Raw genomic sequence first — 26240 nt, forward strand, 5'->3', positions numbered from 1 at the left:
TTATCTTTCTTACATAGTTTTAAAAAAAAGAATTTCACACCTGAGCATCTTAGCAAATAAATGCTATCTAACCCCTAAAGATCACTCATGTTAAATACATTATCATTCTTACTGGGTTCTGCTTGAACAAATTAATGTATATTCATACTTTGTAGAACTTCAGTGCTTGAAATGTAATTCTAACTCACTGGTGTTTTCTTTTACGATTTTTAAAATAAATGTGTAAGTTATATAGACTTTCACAAATTATATTAGCCTGATAATTGGCTCCTGGTTATTTTCTCATAAGGCTGACAATATTAAGTCATTGCTTATACCAAATTTTGACTCTTGCTATATTGTGAAGTCAGCATGTTGCAAAGTTAGGATAGTCAAAGTATGTATATTTATAGAGCTGGGAGAGTATTATTCTTTAGCAGTGCCTTGGGTGATCAATTAATATGGAATTAAAGCAATTATGTTGGTTAGCATTTGAAACACCAGAATGATTACCTTGAACTATAAATCGTCAAATATAGTCACTCTAACAAATTAGTAGTCTCCTTATTATAAACACGGGGGGGGGGGGCGGGGAGAGAATGCTTGGAACACTCAGCCCTTAAATGGGATATCTTCATCAATTCTCCAGTCAGGGTTGACAGAATATAGAAAGGGAATAAGACAGAGGGTATGGAGGACAACAAAAAACAAAGCCTCTAAATCAACGCAAGCAAAGCTATGAAGTCACAGAGACCGAACCAGCACGCACAGGGCCTGTATGGGACAACACCAGGTCCCTTATGTAAATATCATGGCTTTCAGTGCAGTGTTTTTATGGTATGCGTGAGTGTACAAATGAGTGAGTCTCCGATTCTTGTGCCTTCTCTTGGGCTGTTTTCATTCTTTTCATTTATCTTGTCCAACTGTGATATGATAGGTTTTGCCTTATATTATGTATTTTATTGTTATAGTTTATTATTATCTCTCCTGGAATCCTCTCCCTTTCTAGTAAGAGAAAGGAAAAGTATGGATCTTGATGAGAGGGGATGTGAGGAGGAACTAGGAAGAGTAATCTGATATAATGTGAGAATATATTTTTAATAATTCAATTAAAAGAACAAAGAAATCAAAAAGCAAGAAAAACCACATTAGTGTTTTCTGCTAATATCTGGATGCACAAATTGCAAATGTCTGATGCCCAGTCACGCCTGTGCCTAGTCTTCATTTCCATGATTCCCTCTTGAATAAAATTTCGAGTTTTGTAGATTAGAGACATTAAGCTTTTAAAAAAAAAAAACAAAACAAGGTTTCCCACTATGAGTTCTGCTTCAAATGTATCATAAAACATTATGGAGGATCACATAGAAGTCAGAAACAAACAACAACAACAGCATTGACATTAAGGGCAGAAATTTAAAAAAAATATTGTACTTGAGAAATAAAAATACTTTCATGGGTTGGGGATTTTGCTCAGTGGTAGAGAGCTTGCTTAGCATGCCTTCCATCCCCAGCTCTGAAAAAAAAAAATACTTTCATGTTAATCAGCTGGGAAGAAGTGCTCAGAACAAAGTGGACAACACTTGGAGGCATTTGCAGCACAACTGAGCGCTTAGCCCATGACAATGCAAACACATAAGGCTCTTAAGTTAAAACTGTAAAATCCCACTGGTCATGTGGTGCCCACCCTCAAATAATACATTTACAACACAAACACAACCTCTACACCAAAGGTCAGGAAACATCTCAAGAGAAGCACGCTGAGAGACTTTAAGTTCCAGTAGACCAGAAACTACTTCAAGATCAGTGGAAGTTATGAGGAGAAGGTGGATCTTGGAGGAATTTCAGGATGAGGTATGAAAATATATCACCTGAACCTCTCAAGGAGTTAATAAATTTCTATTATTTATAAATAATTTTAAACTATTTTGATATTCCAAAGAAAGCCTATCCTACAATTTGGCACTAAATGACAGATACTGTCACTGACAAATTACTCTTTTTATTTACTCAAAGTTTAATACTTTTCAACACATTTCCACCTATGCTGTCTTCTTTGTCCCTCAAGGCACAGGTGGTTCTAGCTCAGGAGAAAAGAGGTTTTTTAATCTCGCTGCCTTCACTTCTAGGACCAATGAGGAGTAACTGAGCAGTAATCAATAACGTCAGCAAACAATTGCTGAGTACTTGGGTTTCAATGTCAGTCCCTTTCTTTTTAAGTTCCTTTCTGGATAGTTTTATTAAAACAGCAACAGATGTAAATACAATAGAATCAGGTTTTATAGCTTGTGCATCTATAGCATAAGATGTCCTCTCATCCAAACCACGGATCTAGTGACAAATCCCCAGAAGCTAAACCCTGCTTGCCAGATACTTAGCCATATACAATTAATAGCTGTAATATATTTTTATAGTCTTTTCTTTGTTTGGGGGGGTGAAGAGAATCGAAATGCCAAAGCATCATTTTTATTGAGCAATAATCATAAAGCATTTCTTCTGAGAGCTCCAACAGAAAGTTTGGAAGTCACTCTTCAGTACAATATATGTAATAGGCATTTCATTTTCCAAAGCAGAAGCATAAATCATTAACTAAAGACCACACTTCTTGTCAGTGTTTCTAATTTCAGCCTTGAAATGTTTGTACTGAATGAGCAAAGCAGCAGCGTGATAATAAATCCCCCTGATGAGAGGCTGTCAGGAAGAAATTGTCAGATTAGCAAGACAAGGGAGAAAAATGGCTGTTTTAGTAGCAATCCTTGAAAGGGAAATAAAAAATTAAACAGCATAAGAAGATTATTTCCAAGGCTTTATTCAATTACAGCTTTCTAACATGGAGGTGTTGTTATGAATGTTAGGAAGTTCAGAAAGGTGAGATGTAAGCTGATTATTATTATTATTATTATTATTATTATTATTGAAACAGACTGAGTGAGGTCACTGTCTGATATCTTCCTAAATGTCATCAACTGGTCTGGTCAGTGGTATTTATCACTGTCTTTATGATATAATTCAACAAGGTGTGTCAAGATACTTGAGAAATGTAGATTGAAGGAATGGGCTCACAAGTAAACATCAACCATATGAAGAGAGATCAAGGAAGGAGCCAACGAACTACTGGCCTGACTCCCTTAACCTCAAATGACAAGAGGCAAGCGTCAGTTACACACTCCAGAGTTGAGGTTTAAGTTCACCCTGGAATATTATGTTGTCTTGCCATGACAGAATAGCTTAATTACCTGTTAGGCCATGTGAATAGAGTATGCTAACATATGATTTTAATTGTGCTCTCTGAAGGCTAAGAAGTAGAACTTATTCTGCAACCCATTTCTAACTTCTGGAAGCTCCAAGCATTAATTACATATGCTCTCCAGACCTTCCCTCCTGCCCTATCTGCTTGTCTGTCTTGTCTAAATTGACTCTTCATATAACAGCAGTCAGGAGGTTTATTTATTAGAATAAACTTGACTAACATACAAAGTGCTCCGACATTAGGTCAATATATTTGTGAAGATGCTTCTGACTAAGATCAGCTTTGGAATCAGTAGCCTGAGTAAAGGAGACTGTCCCTTCTACAAGTTTATCCAGTCACCTCCAGCCTCGCTAAGCCATCAACACTGGGGGCTGGCTTGGACTATGAGATAAAATTTGGAGAGCAAAATTCAACCCATAATTAATGGAAAATACTTTACTGTGACATATACCATACAAGGAACTAATAAGTGAATAAATGAAATATTCCTTTTCTGTTATTTTAAATTTCACTTAAGAACTGGAATGATTAAAATCATTTGCCATCTGGGTAGCAAAAGTTAGGTCACTATGTAAATGGGCAATGATGTTTAAATAATTGAGTTGCATGGGTTAAAACAGACGGTGTAGTGTGTATTTTCTTGACTGGGTGGCTTAAGAGATAGAAATGTATTCTCTTACAATTGTGGAAGCAGAAAGTCTAAAACTGGAATGTCAACAGTATTCACCTCTCTGTAGGCTGCTCTTAACTTTTAAATATTGGTGTCCCTTCCATGTGCTCAGATAGTTTCCTTGTTTATGTTGTTTGTGCTCTAATCCCTTCACCTTATATGGATGCTAATCATTGGGGAAGGGCTTAACCTGCAGGCATTTTGTATAACTTAATTACATCTTTATAATCTTATCACTAAACATGAGCACGTTTTAAGGTAATGAAGGTGATCACTTAGGGGGCTTCAAAACATGAATTTGAAAGGATACACATAGCAAATAAAATAAAAAATCACTTCTCAGTGTATTTCAGGGGTAGCAAAGCTTTGAAGTAGTTAATAGCACGGATATGGTCCCCATATCATAATGGTTCAACCTCACTGATTCCATAGTGAGGTGAAATCAATAAACAATCACTAGAAACTCTGCTTCAATTTCCAAAACTACTAGCGATGTCTGGTAGCACCCTCTCAGATGTTGAAATAAAGGTAATAAGTCGCAGGTCCTGTTCAGTTAAGTAATCACAAAGGAAAAATAATTTACCTTCTACAGCAGCAGACAAGATAGCCAAACCTTGATGCTTGCTCCATGGGTAAGATATGTTAACAGATTTTTTTTACTTTATATGTTTTTAATTTACCATGGATTTACAAGACATGACCATGTTGTAGTGAAGGAACATCTATGTAAGATTATCTATGTAGCTAATCTCTTTGTGTCCTCTTGGTTCTCCATTCCTTTGTTCTTACCAATCTGGTTGAGGCTAGATCACCAACTTGCTCTTTCTTTCTGCAACTGAGAAACTAAATATCCTGCCTATGTATCATATTAACATTTTGTGTTGATTTTGAATGGTAGAGAAATTATGAATATATGAGGAGATGAAGTTAGTAAATGTTTTCTTCTTTAACAATTCTGGATAACAGAGCCTTGTGACATGTATTATTGGAAGCACTGAACATACTTCAGACGGCCGTTTGCTTGGTGTTAGGATTCATATGAAACACCAAACCTTGATTACAACATGCCATTCTCTAAGCAGATGAAGATGGAGAGGTGTCTGGTCATTCACCTACTTATAGTGTAACATCTTGCCACAAGCACTGTCATTCCTTTGGAAATGTAATTTCCCCTCCTGGGAAAAATGTTACAAGGCATTCCATTCAATCATCTTAAAGACATGCTTATCTTTTAATAGTCTTATTATGTTGGTGCAAATTTGCTGTTACCATATGTCTCCCTACTTTTTGTAAGACATTCTGGCTTTTAATTGTGTCTGCAAGGGTGAAGCTAATTCTTATCACAGCAGCAAACATTTTTACTCTCACAGTGTCCAAACAAATGTTTGTGAATTAGTGATCACTGTTTGATCAAGCAATACTTCTAGAAGTTGCCTTCGTCCCATCTAGTGGTTCCACAATCTACTCCGAATCACTCTTTCCCTAGACATTTCCCTAGATAGAACAAAAAAAAAAAAGAAGAAGAAGAGGAAGAAAAGAAAAGAAAAAGGTGGAGTCTCCATGATGCTAAATCATTCTTGTTTATGGAAATTCTTTAGCAGACACTAACCATAATAATCTTTACACACCTTTTATAAGAGAGGAGAAGGTGGTATTGTTATTGGACAAGAATCTCTGTCTAGCTTTACTCTGCACTTTAAAATCTGCACAAATGTTTGCAAGATGCTGAACCCTGCAGCACATTTTCTTTAGTTCAGGACTCTGACAGTCTTATGCACCTTAGCAGAGCTGCTTTGTTAGTTTTCTGTAAGACATTCATGTTTCATCTCAAAATAAAACAGTAATTTATAGCCTTAATTATGTAGGGAAACTACAATCCCAAGTTGAGCCGCAAGATACGGACAGAAAAATCCTTCACAGTCTATTATTCATCCAGGCTAAACTATGAATCGGAATGATTTAGCCTCTTAGTAATCAGCTGAGACACGTGTGCAAGTCAGAGTTCTTATCTGAGGCTTCAGAGACTGCACCCTGCTCTTGCTGCAAAAATTTAAGCTGGTAGCCTCGGTAGCAAACAGAACACTGAGACTCGGGCACTTCTGAGAGAGAGCTAGAGAAGCTAGAGAAGTCTGAATGAGAGGACTGTAGTGGTTGTTTGAATTCTCACTGTAATTATGCATCTTCCCTGTGAGAAAGAAAATAGTTATGACCACAAAAACCTCATTGAACATATTTACTTAAATAAATGTATGTTATATTGCAAGTTAAGGACAAAATGAGTTTCATAGAACAAAAGCCAGATTTTGGCCAATTCTCTATCCCACAAAGTCTAGTCAGTACCTTCACTTGTTTAATTCTCTAAAAATTATGGTAAAAGACTAAAAGGATATGTAATGAAAAGGAATGGGAACCTCCAAAAAGAACCAAATAAGTAGGTTTTATTTATTTTTCCAGATCAGTCATATATAGGTCTTACTTTCTGATTATTTCTCTAGATGTCTGGCATCTGCATTTAATACACTGGATAATTTTCCCTCCTTTGCAACCCTTAGCATCTTCTTAGGTGTGAGATTTTAAATGCCAAGTCCGTCATCAGCCTTCAACACTGCTGTTCCTTTATCCAACCTCACGACTTCCTCTATACTTCTGCTGGAATGCCATGTGTACTACTCTTGTCTGTGCTCCATTTTAGACCTATCTATAAAATGTGTGTGGTGAGCTTCAATGACAAGTACCGCTTGACATTCTTTAAGTCCTTCTCCCTTATTTGAGTGACAATAGGAAACTTTTAAAATATGCTTTTTATCAAAATACCGATACTCAATGTGTGCAAGTTATGATAACCTCCACATTGGATGCCTTCATGTATTTTCACTAGTATCATTGTTTCTCTTATCCAGGGCTTGTCATACAATAGACTGTAATGCATTAGTCAGGAGTGAGACATTTTCCATGAAACAGCAGCCTAGAGAGCTAATAAAACAGATAATTCTCCCTTCTAAGATAAGCACTGTGCTATGAGTTACTTTTGAGACATTTGAAAAGAAGTTAAGGTAACTTTCAACCTTGCAGAAAAAGACTCTTTCAAATGGAGATGGTATTATTTGACTCATTCTGAGTATGATTACAAGAAACAATGACTAATCTCTGCTTTTATGAAAAGTGGATTTAAGTCCATGTTCACTTGGGAAAATTTTTGAAGTAGTTAAATACTGTTTTAAAGTATTGTGCTGAGAAGGATTTAAAAAAATAATGGTGGCAGCATTTTATGCTAACAATGGATATCTTAATAGACAATGAACTGTGAAAAGTCATTGGCAGTGCTTCCTAAAATAAATGCCAAAAATAAAGTTATTATACTTCTTCATGGTGGAACTAACTGCTTCCCTCGAGTCACTGAGACAATTCTGTATGGACAACATAGACATATAGTTAAACATTATCTATCACAGGCTCTTAACTGGCTTCTCAAAGTTCTAACAGTTATAACATTTGCAAAATGCAGGAAACTCTCATTAAAACTGTAGTACCAACTGCACATGAAAATCAATAGCCAAACAATAAATATTTCCAAAATTTTACCATGTTTACTTTGGGTCATTATGCATCCTATCGTAGCTGGTTGGTATAACAATATCAGACACACTAGATTAGACTAGATTAAGAAATAGTTATTTCTTACAACTCTGGATGCTCAGAGATCTGAGGATGTGAGGCAAGATGGCTAGGCTTTGCTGATGCTATGCTTTGTCTTCATAAGATGCATTTTACAAGGTACAGATAGAAGGGAAAGTCATGTACGAGAAGAAAATGGGAGTAGGGAGAAAAATAAGATTCTTGTTTTTTTAAAAAAGATTCCCAGATTTGCATAAAAATATTTTCATGTTTGCTCTGCCAGTTCAAGATTATTACCAATTTGTAAATCTAACAAAAAATAATTTTTATAGGCTACAAATTACATTCTCCCAGCAATGAACAATTCCATTCTTCAAAGGAAAACAGACAGTAAAACAGGAAGGTATAGGATTGCTTTGGCTTTCACAACAAACACCCAGCCAGATGGAGTTGGATAAATCCTGGTGTACCCAACAATGCAAAGAGTACTAGCCTGAACACCATGGACATCACCAGGCCAGCAAAGTGATACCAGATACCCGATACCACAGTAGAGTAGCCCTGGTAGGACACTGGAGAGAAGAATTTGCCTGTGAACGTGGTTCAAATTCTTCTTTTATTCACAGGTTTTATACCATCTTATTTAGCAGATATAATTTTTAAAAACATTTTCAAAAGGCAAACTAGGAAAGGACTATCTTTAGCATTGTCTAAAATGGTCACTAGTAAACAGCTGCAGACAGTTACTAGGGCAGTGCTGTATTTAAGGGTGTGGCTTCGCCACTCAAGCAACCAGAGGGGTTGGTGGCAAAAACCTGCTTTTATCTCTCATTTCCTTAAAACAGGACAGGACAGGATGAGATGACCACACCAACTAACTACTGAGTTCACAGGTGACATACAAAGTGTACCAGGACTCTACTCTCTTTGGGACTTCTTTTCTACTCCCTAAACAAAAAGTTTTTTTCAATAAGGCTTTCATTTCTCCTCCTAGCTGGACATAATGCTTCAAGAGGTGACCTTAATATTCAGATATCTCTTCCATCACGTTTACTTTCTTCTTCTTTTTCTTTTTGGTGGCATTTCTGTCCTCATCTCCAGCTCATTCCCTCTTGCTAGCTCACTTTTTGCTTTTCCTCCTACCCCTCCTCTTCTTCCTCTTCCTCCTCCTCCACCTCCTCCTCCTCCTTCTCCACCTCCTCCTTCTGCTCCTTCACCTGGGAAACTGCTGGGGGCATCTCGTCACTTTCACTCTCGCTCTCCCTTTTCCACTTTATGATTTTCACTGCTTCAGCATCTACCTGAGGGGCTTGTACGGCTTCAGCAACAAGCACATTCTTGCCAGAATCACTATAGTCAACACAATCCTATTTCCAGGTTGCAGGGTTGTTGTCTGTGGGTTTGCCATGCCTTTTCAAAAGATCCTGCTTGATCCTCATCATCTTCTGGCTGACCCTTGGACCTAAACCCCACTTGGGAGGATAAGTGGGTCTCTCCATGATCACTCTCTTTTTCTTGGGTACTATACTAGGGTCACAAAGAGAAATTATCACTGTAGTCATCGATACAATAGTCATACAGATGGCTTCCCCTTGGTGGTAATGAGTACAATCTTCTGGTTGAACTCAATGTTTCCTCATATCAGAGAATACCTGGAAGCACGTTCTTGGCCCCACAGAAGATTCACTCATTGCACTATCTTTTATAACCTTCTGTTTATAAGATGTCAACAGCTTTTCCAACAGGTAAATAACAATGCTGCAAGTAATTCTCATCCTTATGGTTATCATACAGCCACTGAATGTCAAGTACATAATTCATTGTCCCCATGTGGTTCTTTTTACCTGTGACTCCAGAATGTACCCTCTAAGCCCTGCATCCGACCACCAACTTTTAGCAAGGTGTATACTTAGAGTCCAAATGTAGATGACAGCTTCATAGGTCACTCAAAAGATTCCTAATCTTTAAGGATCATATTCTATCATTTCACTCTCTTAGGTACTCCTAACTCAAAGCTGCCTCTTTTCTGCCACAATAAGCAGGGTTGCTGAAACTGGGCATTTGCATGCCCCCTTCAATGGCACCATGCAGCCAGACAGTTTCCACTCACTCTTTGGCTGAATTCTGTTGTGATTTTATCAAATGCATGGCTCCTCCAATGAACACAAACAACCAGTCACTTTGGGATTCAGTGTCCAACTGTGGCCTGCCTTTTATACCCAAAGTATTTTTCAAAACCAGGCTACTACCTCATGAGAAGAGTGTTAGAGGGCTTGACAAGATTAAGAAAAACATGTCCTGACATAATCCCCAATCTCCCTCTTCAGAGAAATTAAACCACAAGGAATGTGTGTTGTCCTTATATTTAGCTTGTAAAAATTCTTTAGTAACAAGGGTCACTGAGAAGTGCCCAATTGAGCCACTTTAGAATCTAGTTTGATTAGAAATTCTTCAGCATATTGTATTTCAGCTATACCTTCTTTTAGTAATGGTTTCCTGTCTTCTTTCTTCTTTTATATACTTCTTTGGGAAAGTAATTACTTCTACGTCTGATATTTTTCACTGCACTGAATGTGTTCCACCAAAGCTGCACAAGCTAGGAGACTCTGATAGACTTCTTTTTATGAGACCACTAATCTTAATATGAGGACTCTACTTTATGACATCATTTAAACCCAATAGTCTAGTAACCTTCTCATAGTCACATGTTTTTAAAAATTGGCATATAGATACATTGTCTATAAAACTAGTAGTTGAAAACCAAGCAAGCATAACAAGAACAAAAGGCTTTGTGGGTTTCATCTCTAGTAGTCCAAACTATCAGCCTTGTTCACCCATGCATATAGTAAGGTGCAGAAAGGTAGAAAGAATCTTATTTCATGGTCTCTTCAAACACAATAGTGTATGGTAAGAGTTAATTGCCTGCAGGGTGCCTAAGTGAGTAAACAAACAAGTAATGCAGTAAGAGAATAAAGACATAGAGACATTGGATAAAATATCAGCCTTAAAGAGAACCTTGGACAAGTATAGTATGGAATGCCCTGTATGTGTTAGAGACAAAGCATGGCCCTAGAAAGAAAGGCTTCAATATGGAGATAGACAATTTGGATTTGTAAAGACAAGAAACAAGACTGAGAAGAAACTATTAAGTGATGGATTTTATAATGAGAAGCTATAAAAATTATAAGATTTCGTCTTTGCACACCAAATGATACCCACTTGTTTCAAAGACGGTGAAGGAGAATGATTAGTGTGATTTAGGCCATAGACAAAAGTTTGCTTTCAGTCACTGACTACATAGCAATGAAACCTTGCTCCATCTTCACCTTTGACTTTGTGTTCTGTGTTCTTAAGACTCACTTCAGTTTTGAGCAATTTTAGACTGAGAGGAAAACAGAAACTTCTCATGTATTTTTCTATGCATATGCAACTGTCTACAGTATTACTTTTACCTATCGATCAGTTGAGTCTACTAACACTTGATGATCTTCCACTAAAACAATGCACCCCATGTCCATGTGAAGGTCTTTTCATGCCTTTGCATGATCTGTGACTTATGTTAAATGTTTAATGAACTTTATCAGCCATTAAATCATAATTGAGTATGGAGTATATTCACTGCCCTACAGAGCCCCTCCTCCCTTACATGTCCCTAATTCCATCCAATATTGGAAACCACTGGGCCTTGTGTGTGTGTGTGTGTGTGTGTGTGTGTGTGTGTGTGTGTGTGTGTGTGTCTGTGTCTGTGTCTGTGTCTGTGTGTGTCTGTGCGTGCGTGCGTGCCCATGCATGTGCATGCACACATGTGTGTGTACATGTTTCATAAACTTGTGTACTAAGAATTATATGGAACTGCTTAAATGAAGACACATAGAAATGGTTTAGAGTTCTTTATAGCCTATTAGGTCAGTATTTAGTGTGGACTAATATTCTAATATTCTAATGTCTGGAAGTGAAATAATTCACTTCATTCTCTTATTGAACGTCATCCTATTGACTTAGAATGCAACATTTCATACTTCCTTAAAGTCTTAAATATAACTATTTAGCACAATTTTAATGAATATAAGCTCAATGGTGTAGAAGGTCAGAATCCCTCAAATACAATAGGCCACTTCTTTGTTTGAGCAGAAGAAGACAGTCATTGGCCCTAAACCCAGGAGTCCTTTCACACATATTTTCATCATAAGTCAAGAATTTCTGGTGAGGTTCCTGGAAAACAATTTCATTGACATTTTGGCTGTGTGTGCACATTCTAGATTAAATTATTTAAGATCTAAAGGTTAAGAGAAAAAATAAAATTCCCTGAAAAGGACCTTAGCAAAATTCTCAATTACAAACTGTAGTATAAAATGACACAATGTATCTAAAAATGTAGGGCATGATGGCAATTTAATATTTCAGAGTAGGACCAAGGAAAATTGAACAGGAAAAATGAGATGAGGAATTTTATAAAAAAGCAAATCAAATTAAAAACTCACTATATTATTCAATTCAAAATGATAGGTTTCGAAATGACATTTTGGTTTCCATATCGTGTGCCTTAACTGTATCTACTCAGCCACTCTCCACTCCGTTCTACTCCCCAGTCCTGCTAATCCTTCCTCTTCACAGAGTTTCCCTTCTACTTTGATGTATGTAACTATGGATACATATATCCATAACTATAACCTAACTATATAATGTAAGTTCTAAATAGTAGAGATATTGGAGAATATGTCTGGCTTATTTCATTTCGTTTGATGGTCCTATTTTCATGTAAATAATATTTCATTATAGTGAGCCACATTCTATTTTTACAATACATACTGCTTTCTATCTGTTCATATGTTGATGACCATTTAGATTTACTCCATCACTTGGCTCTTGTGAATAATGCCTCAATAGATATGGATGTGCAAACCTCACTGTGATTATATCTGCACTTACACCCATAGTGACTTGTGTCATTTACATTCCAACAAGTGATTTAGAAGAGTCCCTTGTGCAGCTGTTTCACAAAGCTCATTAGACCTCGGATCCAAGTAATTTTCTATTCCCAATCTAAACAAGGCCCGTATTTATTTGTTTACATTTATTATTATTGTCTATTGGGTGTGCGGTGGGCATCACACCTGCATAGCACCTTTACATTCGAAGCCATCTCGTGGTCCTAAGACTTCCACAATTTTGAAGAGACATTCTGACCTGAAGCCAGACTATTTGGAACTTGCAAGAACAATAAAGACTAAACTTTCTCCATCTTGTAAAAACGTAGTGGTGTGTACCTTTCTCAAACGTGTGCAATTTTCATTTAAAACTTTCTCAAGCTAGAGTAGCCTAAGTCTTCCAGGTGTCTTTGCTCATTTGAAGTACACTCTCGAATGCCATAGGCAGACGACTCTGCTTGTGCTATTTTGAGGTTTGTTGTTTAAGTTGTTTTGGGGGTCAAGAACATTTAAAAGTTGAGTGATAAATTGATTTGTTCTCACTGTTAGTCTGAGAATGATCAAACAGTATTTGTTATGAGAAAAAGTAGTATTTGGATAGAACCCATGTCTTTTAAAATTTAATACCAGGAGTTCCATTTACCTCTATAGTCTGATTCCTTTTGCCCAGTGTCTAATGATAGGTAATAATGTAATCAGGGAAACATACTTATTACTTTAGGGTGTGTTTAAAATTATCAATAATAAAAGCAAATGCAAGTTCAAAGTTACACAGAAAAATGCACAGAAACTATTTCACTTTGTTCCTTTGTGCTGTTGGGCTTGTCACTCACTGTACTTCTCTATCAGAGTTTAAATGTATTCTCTTTTAAACTGTGAAGTGACTCGCAAAGGTCTGTCTTAGAAGAGGGCATAGATGTGAAAATAAGTGAAAGAAAAATGACGTTTGTTTTGGGGTGTTCAAAGGAGTCAGGCCCAAGAGCTAAGCCTCACAGAGAAACAAACCTGAATAAAACATGGGTGTCACTCCTAGAGGAGCTTTCAGATTGGCAAAGGAGCTAATGCATGGAAATAAATACAATTCTGAGGGGAGAAACTGCATTCCTGATGTGAGAGGTGGCAGTCTCAAATAGGCAACGTTCATTTAGACAGTAACCCTGGGAGCTATTTTCTCAAAGAGATGGCAGTTGAGGGAATATATATATATATAGAGAGAGAGAGATGTATATATATATATATATATATATATATATACACACACACACATACATACATACATATGTTTCATTAACAACTCTATGGGAATACATCTTGGTAAAGCATCAGGAAATTTAATTACTCCTATACAATGATTCTGCCTTTGGTCTCTTTAACATCTAGTCACTTGGGGTCCTCATTCTGGACCCCTTATTTTCCACTTCAAGAGAGGATGCAAAACACAAAAAATAGGTGTAAATTGCCAAGAGGCATGATGTTTTCACATCATTTCCATCTATTAAGCACAATTTTTAAAAGCCTATAGTTAACTTTTGCTATTAGTTAAATTTATCCACATTTCTATCCTCCCACCTCCCTCTCTTCTTTCCCCTCTACCCTAGCTCCTACTTAGGTCTTTTCTTTCTTCCCCCATTCCATTCCTCTCCTCCAAATAGTTGGCTGTACTCTTTATTACATAGCTGCTTTGAGATTAAACTGTTTTGGCTATCTCATAATGATGCACCGAGAAGATATTGAACACTGTTGGTTTCTTAAGCACATCATTTTCATAGTTCTATCATCTTTCATTAAGATAAATTGCAAGAGACACACAGGTCACTTCTCAGTGAAATAATCATAAAAAAATTGTGGAACCACCTGAAATGTATCTTGAGTTTTTCTTCACTCAACAACTACATACAGAGTACCTACTATGTTTCAGATACTATACTATTTTATTTTGTTAATACGGCAAATAAAACAAACTCTATCACCACATAAAGGGATTATCAGGACAGTATGAGAGGGGAAGCAGAAAAAAATATTTTTAAACATCCAGTCATTTGTGTTTGGGATTACTTAGGGTGATCTGATTGTAGTTCTATTCGATGGACTTAAACATAAAGGTGGCAAGTGTCATATCCAGGTCAAGACGATTCAGGGCCGTTTTCACCTCTCCTCTTCCTTTAGTTTTGAGTTTCCTAATTACATTGCAGTAAATTCATGATCAAACTAACGTAAAAGGAAGAAAATGCCATTGTTCTGATATCCCACCAAGAGAGAAAGCTTGGTTATTTCTTCAAAAGGAGAAGAATTGCTTAATCTGACTAATATGGCTAATTACAATAATACAGAAACTATCATGTTGGGTAGAAATTTGAAAAATGACTTCTAGAAAGAGCTCCCCATTGGAGGATTTAGAGAAAGGATTGAAGGAGCTGAAGGGGTTTGCAGCCCCATGAGAACAACAATACCAACCAACCAGAGCTCCCAGGGACTAAACCACTGTCCAAAGAGTACACATGGACAGACCCATGGCTCCAGCTGCATATGTAGATGAGGATGGCCTTATTGGACACCAATGGGAGGAGAAGCTTTGGTCCTGCAAAGGCTGACCCCCCCCCCCCGTGTAAGGGAATGTCAGGGTTGGGAGGCTGGAAGGGGTGGGTGGTTGGTTGGGGAAATACTCTCGTAGAAGTGGGAGGGGGATGGATAGGGGGTTTATGGACTGGAAACCAGGAAAGATGACAACATTTGAAATGTAAATTAAAAAATAAGCAATTGAAAAATAAGGAAAATGAAAAAAGAAAAGAAAAAGAAAACTGACTTCTGAGATGGGATGCAAAAGAAAAAAATGTTGTTCCAAGATGTATTAGAGCTATCAATGTTGATTGCTATTGTCACTGATGCTTTACTTTGCACAATAAAAAAGGGTACTAATTAAAAGAGAGTGATGGGAGCTTTAAAGACAAGTGACAAAGTATAATAATAAAAATTAACTGTTAGAAGAGAATTTGAAAGGCAGACTAGGCTGGCTGCACTTATAGGAAATCAATGGTCAAATTAGTATAAGCTCTTTGTCATTTGATAGCTGAGAATAATACTTGGCTATCGTTTTTGGTTGGTAAAATGAGACTGACAAAGTAACAGATTGAAAACAAAGTCTTTGAAACTTTTACCAGGTATGATAGGTTTAAGTAACTTTCTAGTATTGATTGTCACGATACCTATATGCAGAGAGTCAAGAGTCTCCCCCCACCCCAAAAAAGCCAACAACTTGACTTCCATGCCTGCTATTTTTGAGATAAGAAACTTGCTGTTGACTTCTTCTAGAAGGAATTTCATCATGTGTCAAAAGGAATAATGGTTTCCTTGGCTGCATTGCTGTAAGATTATGTGTGTCCATGGTTTATCAAAATGCCTGTCATAAAAAGGATAGTCAAATTCAGTTAGAATTGTTAGTTTATAATAACCATTCCTGTAGACATGATCTCCATGAAACCCTTTACATCTTAGTGGTGAGTTTTATCAGAGTCACAAGATCTCTGTGACATCATAGTCATGCTTCCCTCTCTTTGTGCCCATGGTCTAAGGGTAACAGGAGGGGATGCATCTTATCTTAGGACAGGCTGAAAGTAAAAGTAAAATGTAGAGATATTACTGTCTTTAATAAATTAGTAACACACTCTTCTTCAATCTACCTCTCTCCCTTGCAAAGATTTCTCCTATTCCAAACAGAATATTCCCTGACCTTATTTAAAAGTCTGAATCTTCCTTTCTTCTTGGTTGTTTACCACTGAGTCTGAAGAAACTCAAAACAGAAATGTCAAGGCATAAAAGAATTGGTATCTTCAGAGATAGGGCAAAAGCTGAGTAGAGAAAGAGATCAATATATCATAATAAACTTCAACAAAATAGAAATACTCAACAGCCTGCACTGTTTCGTCCCACTTCTCGAAACAGCCACCCAAGACACTGGTGTCTCAGAGAACCGGATAAGCTTTGCATCTGTGATATCATCCCAGTCACCTTCTAATCTCAGATTCTCTTCCTTCCTCAGAACGCAGTGAACAGCACTGCTTTTCTCCTGAAAGTTATGATCATGCTGTGCCCTGTTCTCTATTTTTTTTACAATGCATTCAAAATAGTGTAAAAAAAAACATTTCTCATCGTTGAGAGAATTTTAGTCACCACAATTATGTCTGAAAAGGGGTCTAGAAATATTCTACACTCACAAAAGTACTTTGTCAACCATGGCATGTCAAAATGTCCTGATCTGTTGTTTAAAGGTTTTCCATTTAAAAGCTTAAAAGAAAATCAGTATCTTACAGCATTACAGGCAAGAACCCTTATCTAATTATTCCTATAGTTACTCATTTCCGGGGTATTTCACTACTTAGACAATAGTATGCCTAGCACGTGAAAACATAATAATTTATAGATATCATTTCAATTTGAAATGAAAATTATGTTGTAATACTTTGTTCATGTTTTTCTACTTGAAATTTCTCTGCCCATTTTCTCACAGTTCTATTACTCTATGAATTAAAATATGCACTTGAGAGCGTCTGCTTCATGTCAGGTATGCTAAGAATAGTTATTAGATATGCCCTTCATCTAAACTTAGATATTATCTATCCTCAGTGGGATCAAAAAGAATGTTGCATAGGAAACTAGGAGAATTAGCAGCAATTTTTGCTATGATTCTCCATTTCTGTTGCCTGAGTTCAATTTTACTTGGAAATGAGAACTTTGGTCTGTAAATAAATGCTTGCGGAGAATGGAGGAAGAAAATACTTTGAATAAAACAGAACTTCTGATATGTAAAGATAAGTTATTTTTAATAATGTGCGATTTTGTCATTCAAAGTGCATTCAAGAACCCATAGCCTCAGTAGTATAAAGGATGTTGGAAGTACAGTATATTGAGTTATCTCACACATTATCCCAGAAACTTTCTGTATCATTCTGCATTTTAACAGAATGTCAGGCAAATACAGTGCCAGGAAAATTTGAGACGCATTGTACCAGGGAACACACTCACAGGGACTTTCAAGGCATTTCAGTGGAGAAAGGAGATACTGTGTGCTAATAAACAATTCACAGTAAAGGACTTAACACAGATAAGGAACGTGTAATTACGATCTTCTGTGTCTTGATGAGAAAGCCATGACTGTAAGTGGTAGAAGCCATATGTGCATCTAGACTTGATTGGGTGCCTGACATTTTCCATGACATCAAATAGAAAAGGAAAAATACCAGTAAGCTTGAGGAGAATTTGACTTTGAAATCTCCTTTGAATCTCTGACTTTGAAATATGTACAGCACAACTGATGATGCTGGCTAAAACTCTTCTAAAACCACTCTTTCTGAGAACTAATGTAATCCTCCTACAATCATAGCAATCCAAAGATACCCAAATCATTTTAATAACAGCAGTCTTCCTGACCTTTCTGTGTAAACTATTGCCCTTACTGTTCATACATCCCATATATGTGTACTTGGTTACTTGTAAAAGCACATTGTTACTACCAATCCAACATGATGCTTAGGAAGCTATTTGGAGCCATGAACAAAGTGGCACATATGATGCCTGCCCAGAACAGACATTCCGAGGGAAGAGCAGACAACGTGATGGACTTGCTAGTGTTGTTTAGCTTGTTCTATTACAAATGAGTATCTTTAACACCATTTGTTTAGTTCAAGAGTTTTCCTAACTTTATGTTTGATTTATTAATTTCACTCATTAAAATGACCTTTAGATTCATTACAAAAGTGTTGTCTGTGTTTCCTTCTAACAAGAAGCTGTAGCACACTTTAGAGAGGATGGACTTGTGTTCAATAAGCTTCTTTGAGACATAGTTGATAAGGTTGCCAACCACAATTTTGGTATTAAAGAATAATTGTGTGTATGCTAATTAGGATGTGAAATAATAAATATTTATACAATGCTTTCTTTGTTAATCATTTAACAAAATGTGTAGGACCACAACCTTTTCTTTCCATAGATTCGGTGAAGGCAAATCAGTGTTTAAGGTTTAGTTCACAGACCATTACCTTCAGTAATAGTGATTGTCTCCATATGCTCTTTGTTGTGAAGTATATACAGCCAGCCAGTTACTCTGCTTTATTTTTACCTAGATATAGACTAGATAGATAGATAAATGATAGATAGATAGATAGATAGATAGATGATATATTATTTTGAAATATATTCTTTTATAATTCATATCTAGCAAGAAAATCTTTAGGCTTTATCTTTCCCTAAGAAATGACAGTTAAATTTGATAGTGTCATTATTTCTATGGGAATTATTTATGTAGCAGAACCAATCAGAGCTCAGGGGAGAATAATGGATAATCCTATTGGATTGTATGATCAATTATGACTGGATTCACCAAAAAATGTTTCCAACTGACAAAGTGTCAAAGCAGACACACAAGTAGAGTGGCAAACATAAATAAGGAGGGATCACAAGATTTGTGCATGGGGAGAAAACAAGGTACCAAAGGCAAAGTCAGCATGTTCTAGAAGGGTGTGAGAGGCATGGAGTAGAGCAAGAAGATGCTATTAGAATGCTAGATCCCAGTGAAAGTGATATACACAAACACTGAGCATTCAGGCATCTTGGGCATCAGGAAGCCATCACAGAGGTAGGATGCTTGTTTCTATCAGATGAATCTAGAATTCAGTAATTTGTAACACCAAAGTATAGAGTTTCATTTTCCTTAAATGGTGATATATACACTCTTGTTCATAGAGAAGTAGGAAGTAAAAAATAAAACACTATTTCAAAATGCATAAAAAAATTTTAATTGATGTCTATGGAAAATGCACAAACGTCTTCTAATGAATGACCAAGGTTGCTTGTTTTGCCATATCCAATCATGAGTCCCTTCCTTGTATGCCGTCTCATGCATCAACACTGAAAATAGAAGGCTGGATCCTGATAACCATCCTGATACTGGAGATGTGAACTCCAGAATCTGAGTTGTGATAACACAAGCTAGCTAAGCATTATTAAAAATATGGGGAGATGAGGGTGTGTCCCAAACAGAGGAACCAAAGTTTTATCAGATTTGTGTTATAGTGAAACAAAAGAAAAGAAAGACAAAGATGCTCTTAACTTGATAGGAAAATCTGATATGTGTACTTGAAGGTAATGTTGGAACTTTGCTAGCATCTGTGGGAAGGTCTATATTTTTTAATTGGTATTTTATTTATTTACATTTTAAATGTTATCCCTTTCCAGGTGTCCCCTCTTGAAACCCCCTATCCCATCACACTTTCCCCTGCTTCTATAAGGGAGCTCCCCTACCCACACACCTATTTTTGCCTCCCCTCCCTGGAATTGCCCTACACTGGGGCATCAAGCCTTCACAGGACAAGTGCTTCTCCTCCCTTTGATGCCCTACAAGGCCAACCTCTGCTACATATGCTGCTGGAGCCATGGGTCCCTCCATGTGTACTCTTTGGTTGGTGGTTTACCCTGGGAGCTCTGGGTGGTTTGGTTAGTGGATATTGTTGTTCTTCCTATGAGGTTGCACACCCCTTCAGCTCCTTTGGTCCTTTCCCTAACTCCTCCATTGGAGTCCCCACGCTGAGTCCAATGGCTGACTGCCTGAATCTGCCTCTGTATTTGTCAGGTTCTGGCAGAGCCTTTTAGGAGACAGAGATAACAGGCTCCTGTCAGTATGCACGTCTTGGCATACACAATAGTGTCTGGGTTTGGTGTCTGCATATGGGATGGATCCCCAGGTGGGGCAGTTTCTGGATGGCATTTACATCAGTCTCTACTCCACTCCTTGTCCCTGGATTTCCTTTAGACAAGAGAAATTCTGGATTAAAAATTTGGAGATGAGTAGGTGGCCCAATTCCCCCAACTGGGGTCCTTGCCTACCCTCTAGATATGGTCTCTACAGGTTCTCTCTCCCCTTTGTTGGGTATTTCAGCTAATGCCACTCAAATGGGTCCTGGGAGCCTCCTGCTTTCCTGGCTTCTGGGTCTTACTATCGGCTACTGCTAGTTCCCCATCCCCCATTGCTACACACCTCGATTCAAATACCTGATCCTCTGTATATCATCCCAGTCTCCTCCCATACCTAATCCTCCCTCCCTTTACCCCTCTCTCCCTCCACCCTTCTTCCCAAGTCCCTCCTGCCCTCTACCTCCTATGAGTATTGTGTTTCCCCTTTTAAGAAGGACTGACAGACCCATACTTTAGTCTTCCTTCTTCTTCAACTTTATATGGCCTGTGAATTGTATCTTAGGTATTCGAAGTGTTAGACTAATATCCACTTATCAGTAAGTGAATACCATGTGTGTTATTTTGTGATAGGGTTACCTCACTCAGAATGATATTTTCTAGCTCCATCCATTTGCCTAAGAATTTCATGAAGTCATTGTTTTGAATAGCTGAGTAATACTCTATTGTGTAAATGTACCACATTTTCTGTATCCATTCCTCTGTTGAAGGACATCTGGTTTCCTTCCAGCTTCTGGCTATTATAAATAAGGCTGCTATGAACATAGTGGAGCATGTGAACTTGTTATATGTTGGAGCATCTTTTGGGCATATGCCCAAGAGAGGTATAGTTGGGTCCTCAGGTAGTACTATGTCCAGTTTTCTGAGAAACCACCAGACTGATTTCCACAGTGTTGTGCCAGCTTGCAATCCCACCAACAGTGGAGGAGTGTTCCTCTTTCTCCACATCCTTGCCAGAATTTGCTGTCACCTGAGTTTTTTTTTATCTTAGCCATTCTGACTGGTGTGAGGTGGAGTCTCAAATTTGTTTTGATTTTGCATTTCCCTGATGACTAAGGATGTTGAACATTTCTTTAGGTACTTCTAGGCCATTGGATATTCCTCAGTTGAGAATTTTTTGTTTATCTCTGTTCCCCATTTTTAATAGGGTTATTGAGTTCTTTATACTGTAACTTCTTGAGTTCTTTGTATATATTGGATATTAACCATCTACTGGATGGTAGGATTGGTAAAGATCTTTTTTCAATCTGTTGGTTGCCATTTTGTCCTATTGACAGTATCTTTTGCCCTACAGAATTGACTTATAGAAGCTTTGCAATTTTATGAATTCCCATTTGTTGATTCTTGATCTTAAAGCATAGCATAAACCATCAATATTCTGTTCAGGAAATTTTCCCCTGCGACCATGGCTCAAGGCTCTTCCCAACTTTCTCATCCATTAGTTTCAGTGTATCTGGTTTTATGCAGAGGTCCTTGATCCACTTGGACTTGAGCTTTGTGCAAAGAGATATGAATGGATCATTTTGCGTTCTTCTACATGCTGACTGCCCACTGAACCAGCAATCTTTGTTGAAAATGCTGTCTTTTTTCTACTGGATTGTTTTAGTTCCTTTGTCAAAGATCAAGTGACCACAGGTTTGTGGGTTCATTTTTGGATCTTCAATTCTATTCCAGGGATCTACCTACCTAACTCTGTACCAATACCATACAATGTTTATCACTATTGCTCTGTAATATAGCTGGAGGTTAAGGATGGTGGTTCCCCTAGAAGTTCTTTTATTGTTGAGGATAGTTTTTGTTATCCTCGGGTTTTTGATATTCCAAATGAATTTGCAGATTGCTCTATCTAACTCTATTAAGAATTGATTTGAAATTTTGATGGGGAGTTGCATTGAGTCTGTAGATTGCTTTCCACAGATGGCTATTTTTACAGTATTAATCCTGCCAGTCCCTGAGCATGGGAGATCTTTCCATCTTCTGAGATTTTCTTTGATTTCTTTCTTCAGAGACTTGAAGTTCTTGTCATACAGATCTTTCACTTGCTTTGTTAGAGTCACACCAAGGTATTTTATATTATTTATGACTATTGAGAAAGATGTCCTTTCCCTAATTTCTTATTCATCCTGTTTATACTTTGAATAGAGGAAGGTATTGCTTTGTTTGAGTTAATTTTATATCCAGCCACTTTCCTGAAGTCATTTACCAGGATTAAGGCTTCTCTGGTGGAAATTTTGGGGACACAAGTATACTATCATATCATCTGCAAATAGTGATATATTGACTTCTTCCTTTCTAATTTGTATCCCTTTGACCTCCTTTCATTGTCTGATTGCTCTGGCTATGACTTTGAGAACTATATTGAATATGTAGGGAGAGAGTGGGCAGCCTTGTCTAGTCCTTGATTTTAGTAGGACTGTTTCATATTTGTAAAAGAGAGAAAAGAACCAGAATGAAGAAACAGTTTGAAAAAACTAAAATCCACATTAATATTTATTACTAAATTGGTATGTGAATCCTATTGCAGGGACATGAGACACTGCTGTGGAGATATGACAAGGACAGCATGAACAGAAAGCTGTTACCGACCTCTAGGAGGATCTGTAGGTTCCAACAAAGACTTGAAATTGTCCAGTTTTGGGAAACCCATGATAGAGCATTCATTGGGCACTAGAGTGGGCAATGGCTGTTAGAACACTGGAGAAGCTTCTTCTCCAGAATTCTGACATGTAAATATGTATATAAACCATAATTCTAAATCAGGCACGATGGGATGCTGCTGGAAACTAAAATAAAATATTCAGAAAACATAGTATAATAGTGAGATACAGGGGTTTCTGCATCCCATAAATTTGAAGTATGTTTCTCCAAGTTTGTTTTGTGCCTTCATTTCTTCACATGCACAGGAATTGTTAGTGAAGTACTTTTCACAAATAGTTTGCATAATTCTTGGTACATGAGGGTTCATTTTTGACAATATTATTTATGTATGTGAAAATAAATATCTGGGCCAGCAGCAGGAGTGCTCATTCAAAGTGCTTGCCCCATAAGCTTGAAGAATTGAATCCGGTCCTCCTAACCCACAGTGGAAGGAAAGAACTGACTCCTGAAAGTTATTTTATGACCTCCACATACATGCTATGGAGGCATACATACATACATAGCACATACAACACATAGCATTCATACAAACATGCATAAAACTATACATGATAAGAAGGATCATTGATAATTAAAAGTAATTTGGGACATATGAAGACTTTATACAGCACCATTGGTTCTGGGGATTTCTTCAGTGTGTTTTTAAGTAGAAAATAGAGCAGACCCTTAACAAGAACATGTCAGTATCATGATTCATTTGTTTCATTTCAATCAAATTTGTTAAATTATAATCTAGTCCCACATTACAGGAGTACGAGCATGATGAAGACTAGTAGAACTTCCTTCCTTGTCTGTGTCGCTCTCCTCGTGCTTATCAGCTATTCCAGTTAATGCCTGCTAAATATTTTCTACAATGTAGTAAAATAGAGAAATAGACCATATGTTCCCCCAGGTACTCAAAGTTCCAGACTACTCAAATACTGAGCAAGAACAGACCAATCAGCCTACTCCATAAATTCCCCATTTTTGTGACACATCTGGATTCACCAGAACCCTTAGTGATCCAAACACAAACATTTCTTTCATTGTACCTTTCTCAGGCCCCACTGTTTACCAATGTTTTTGTTTCTTCTATTTCAAACAAGTAAGCAGACATGAGGGAAAAATGCTGCTGACTAAGCCCTTCTGCTCAATACTGATTTCATCCATGCACTGGCTGACAAATCTGAGTTGTCATATTTATATTGTTATATACAAGAGATGAAATTATATTTCTGTATTCTCCAGATGCAGGGATTCTGAATTGTGAGCGATAGCTTATTTGAGAGAACCTTCTCCTCTTCCTTGCACTATAATTGAGGTACTATTACTTTAATTTGACACTATCTTGTGGAATTACTTTGTTAAAATATGAATTTATAATTTTACATATGAATGTGCTTGAGAAACTAGAATATTTTAGGCAGTAAGAGAGTAGGAAGAAAGTTCATATAATTATTTATAATTCAACATGATAGACCAGATGTTCATGAAGTATACATGCAAAGAAAAGACTTATAAAATTGCTCTTATATGCATACACACACATATACACACTACACGCATACACACACACACACGCGCGCACACACGCACATGCGCGCCATTAACTGAGAGTCAGTTGTCTCTATATTCTGTGTGATAGCTGTGTGATAGTTTAAATTATTTGCATTTACAGATATTACATATATGACTAGAGAGCCTCACTGCAAACTTTGCAGTAGAAGCTAAAGAGTTCCTTGGGGCTAATACTTGAAAAATACAAGCTGCAGAGAACAAAGGGTATAGAGAATTGATTTGTCTTGTCTCGGCTATAATTTTTTTTTATTTTCTTACAATATAGGTTGTTTCAAAATTAAAATTGCACTCAGCATCTAAAAAACAATTGCTATATTAAAATAAATACCATTTAATAAAAACTTCATGTAATTTGAGATATTGCACTTTAAAGTCTCTATCACCATTGATATATGCATTATTGTATACGACTTGACTGGATTTTGAAAATAGTGTTAGAAGATATGACTCTGTTTTATGACAATCTAACCCATTTGAGAAACTTCTCCAATTGTGTGTGCAGTGCTACGCAGACCTTAATGACCTTAATTCTATCCCTTCATTAATGTTACTAACTGCAGATAATGTTCTTCAATATAAAATAAGCTTGGAACGTAGGCCTTGTTTATCTATCTACCCTGGAAGGTCCAGAAAGGAAGACAAAGTGATGGTCCCATGGGACTGTTGGCAATGATTCTAGTGTTAGTGACATCCATGAATCCACCTGAGCCTGTGACATCCATGAATCCCCATTCCCCAAAGCTAATAAAGTTAAATCAAACGAGAATGGAATCTTTGGGGCAAATGCAATGGCAATTGGAAAGTAATATTTTTATAAGAAAGTTGAGAGAAGGGTTCTTTTGTTTGTGTTCAGGGCTACTTTATAAAGCTAATTGTGTGAAGGAAGCCCAGTGGAAGTTCCTAATGAGAAGGATCAAGCTAACAGCTAGCAATAATTCTCTCCATTTGAGGTCTTTAATTTGCACTAACTCGCTATAAAAAAATCTTAGCTGAAGGTTTGTTAGACCTTTGTCATTTGCTGCCAAGCTTCTTAGCTTCCTCAGTGGGCACAAAGGGTGATTTTATTGATTTACTGTTTGCAAAGATTTGTCTCCAGTAAAGACCGTGTTACAGCGAATCTAGGCACTTCAAACACAAGTACTATATTTCAAAAATGTGCACAGGATGACTCATACAGCATTCTTTAAAACTTATTTTGCTTCCAAGGTCAAGATTAAGAACCATTTAATGCTTAATCTATTATTCCTCAGTGAATACAGAATATAAGATATGCTTAGCTTTGCCTCCTTAAAGTGACAAATTGTTTTGGTAAGAATTCAGCATTTGTACATAGCCTACTTAGCAATAAACCATTCTCTTTATGTGTGATGTTTTCTCAGCAGCATATCTGGACTGTGTGTCCCTGCCAGTTCTGAGTGTAAATGTAATGATTCAAAGGGCAAGTTGGGGGAGGGAGATGGGGTGAAGATCTCTGGGAGGAGGGACCAGGAAGGGGGGGGCAACATTTGGAATGGAAATTTAAAAAAATATTTCTTTTTTTAAAAGAGGAAGGTCAAGCTGTGAATTCAAGAGGCACACGTATGTGTGCTGTTAATTTTGAGAATGAGACTGTATTATATTCTATACATTTAAGTCCAATTTTTGTATATCCTTAGCACAAAATGATTATAATATTTGTGGAATGACGTGTGGTAGATTAGTAACATATGTGCAATCTGCAAATATTTTCAGCTTCTATAAAGAAATGCATTTCTTTGTGTTTGGAGATTTCAAAGTTGTTTTTCTTGTTCTTCATAAACAAACTGTAAACAATAGCCACCTTTCCATGCTAGAGTAATACATGTTA

The 26240-nt window shown here is 37.1% G+C and overlaps 1 protein-coding gene and 1 pseudogene across 5 annotated transcripts in view; one reads left to right on the plus strand and one right to left on the minus strand.

Moving 5' to 3' along the window:
- Kcnip4 (potassium voltage-gated channel interacting protein 4) overlaps positions 1-26240 on the plus strand; it is a 1150698-nt gene that overhangs the window by 839420 nt on the left and 285038 nt on the right.
- On the minus strand, positions 8533-10064 carry Dkc1-ps1 (dyskerin pseudouridine synthase 1, pseudogene 1; annotated as a pseudogene).

The sequence above is a fragment of the Rattus norvegicus genome, chromosome 14 (assembly GCF_036323735.1).
Source record: "Rattus norvegicus strain BN/NHsdMcwi chromosome 14, GRCr8, whole genome shotgun sequence".
In the NCBI taxonomy this organism is placed as follows: domain Eukaryota; kingdom Metazoa; phylum Chordata; class Mammalia; order Rodentia; family Muridae; genus Rattus; species Rattus norvegicus.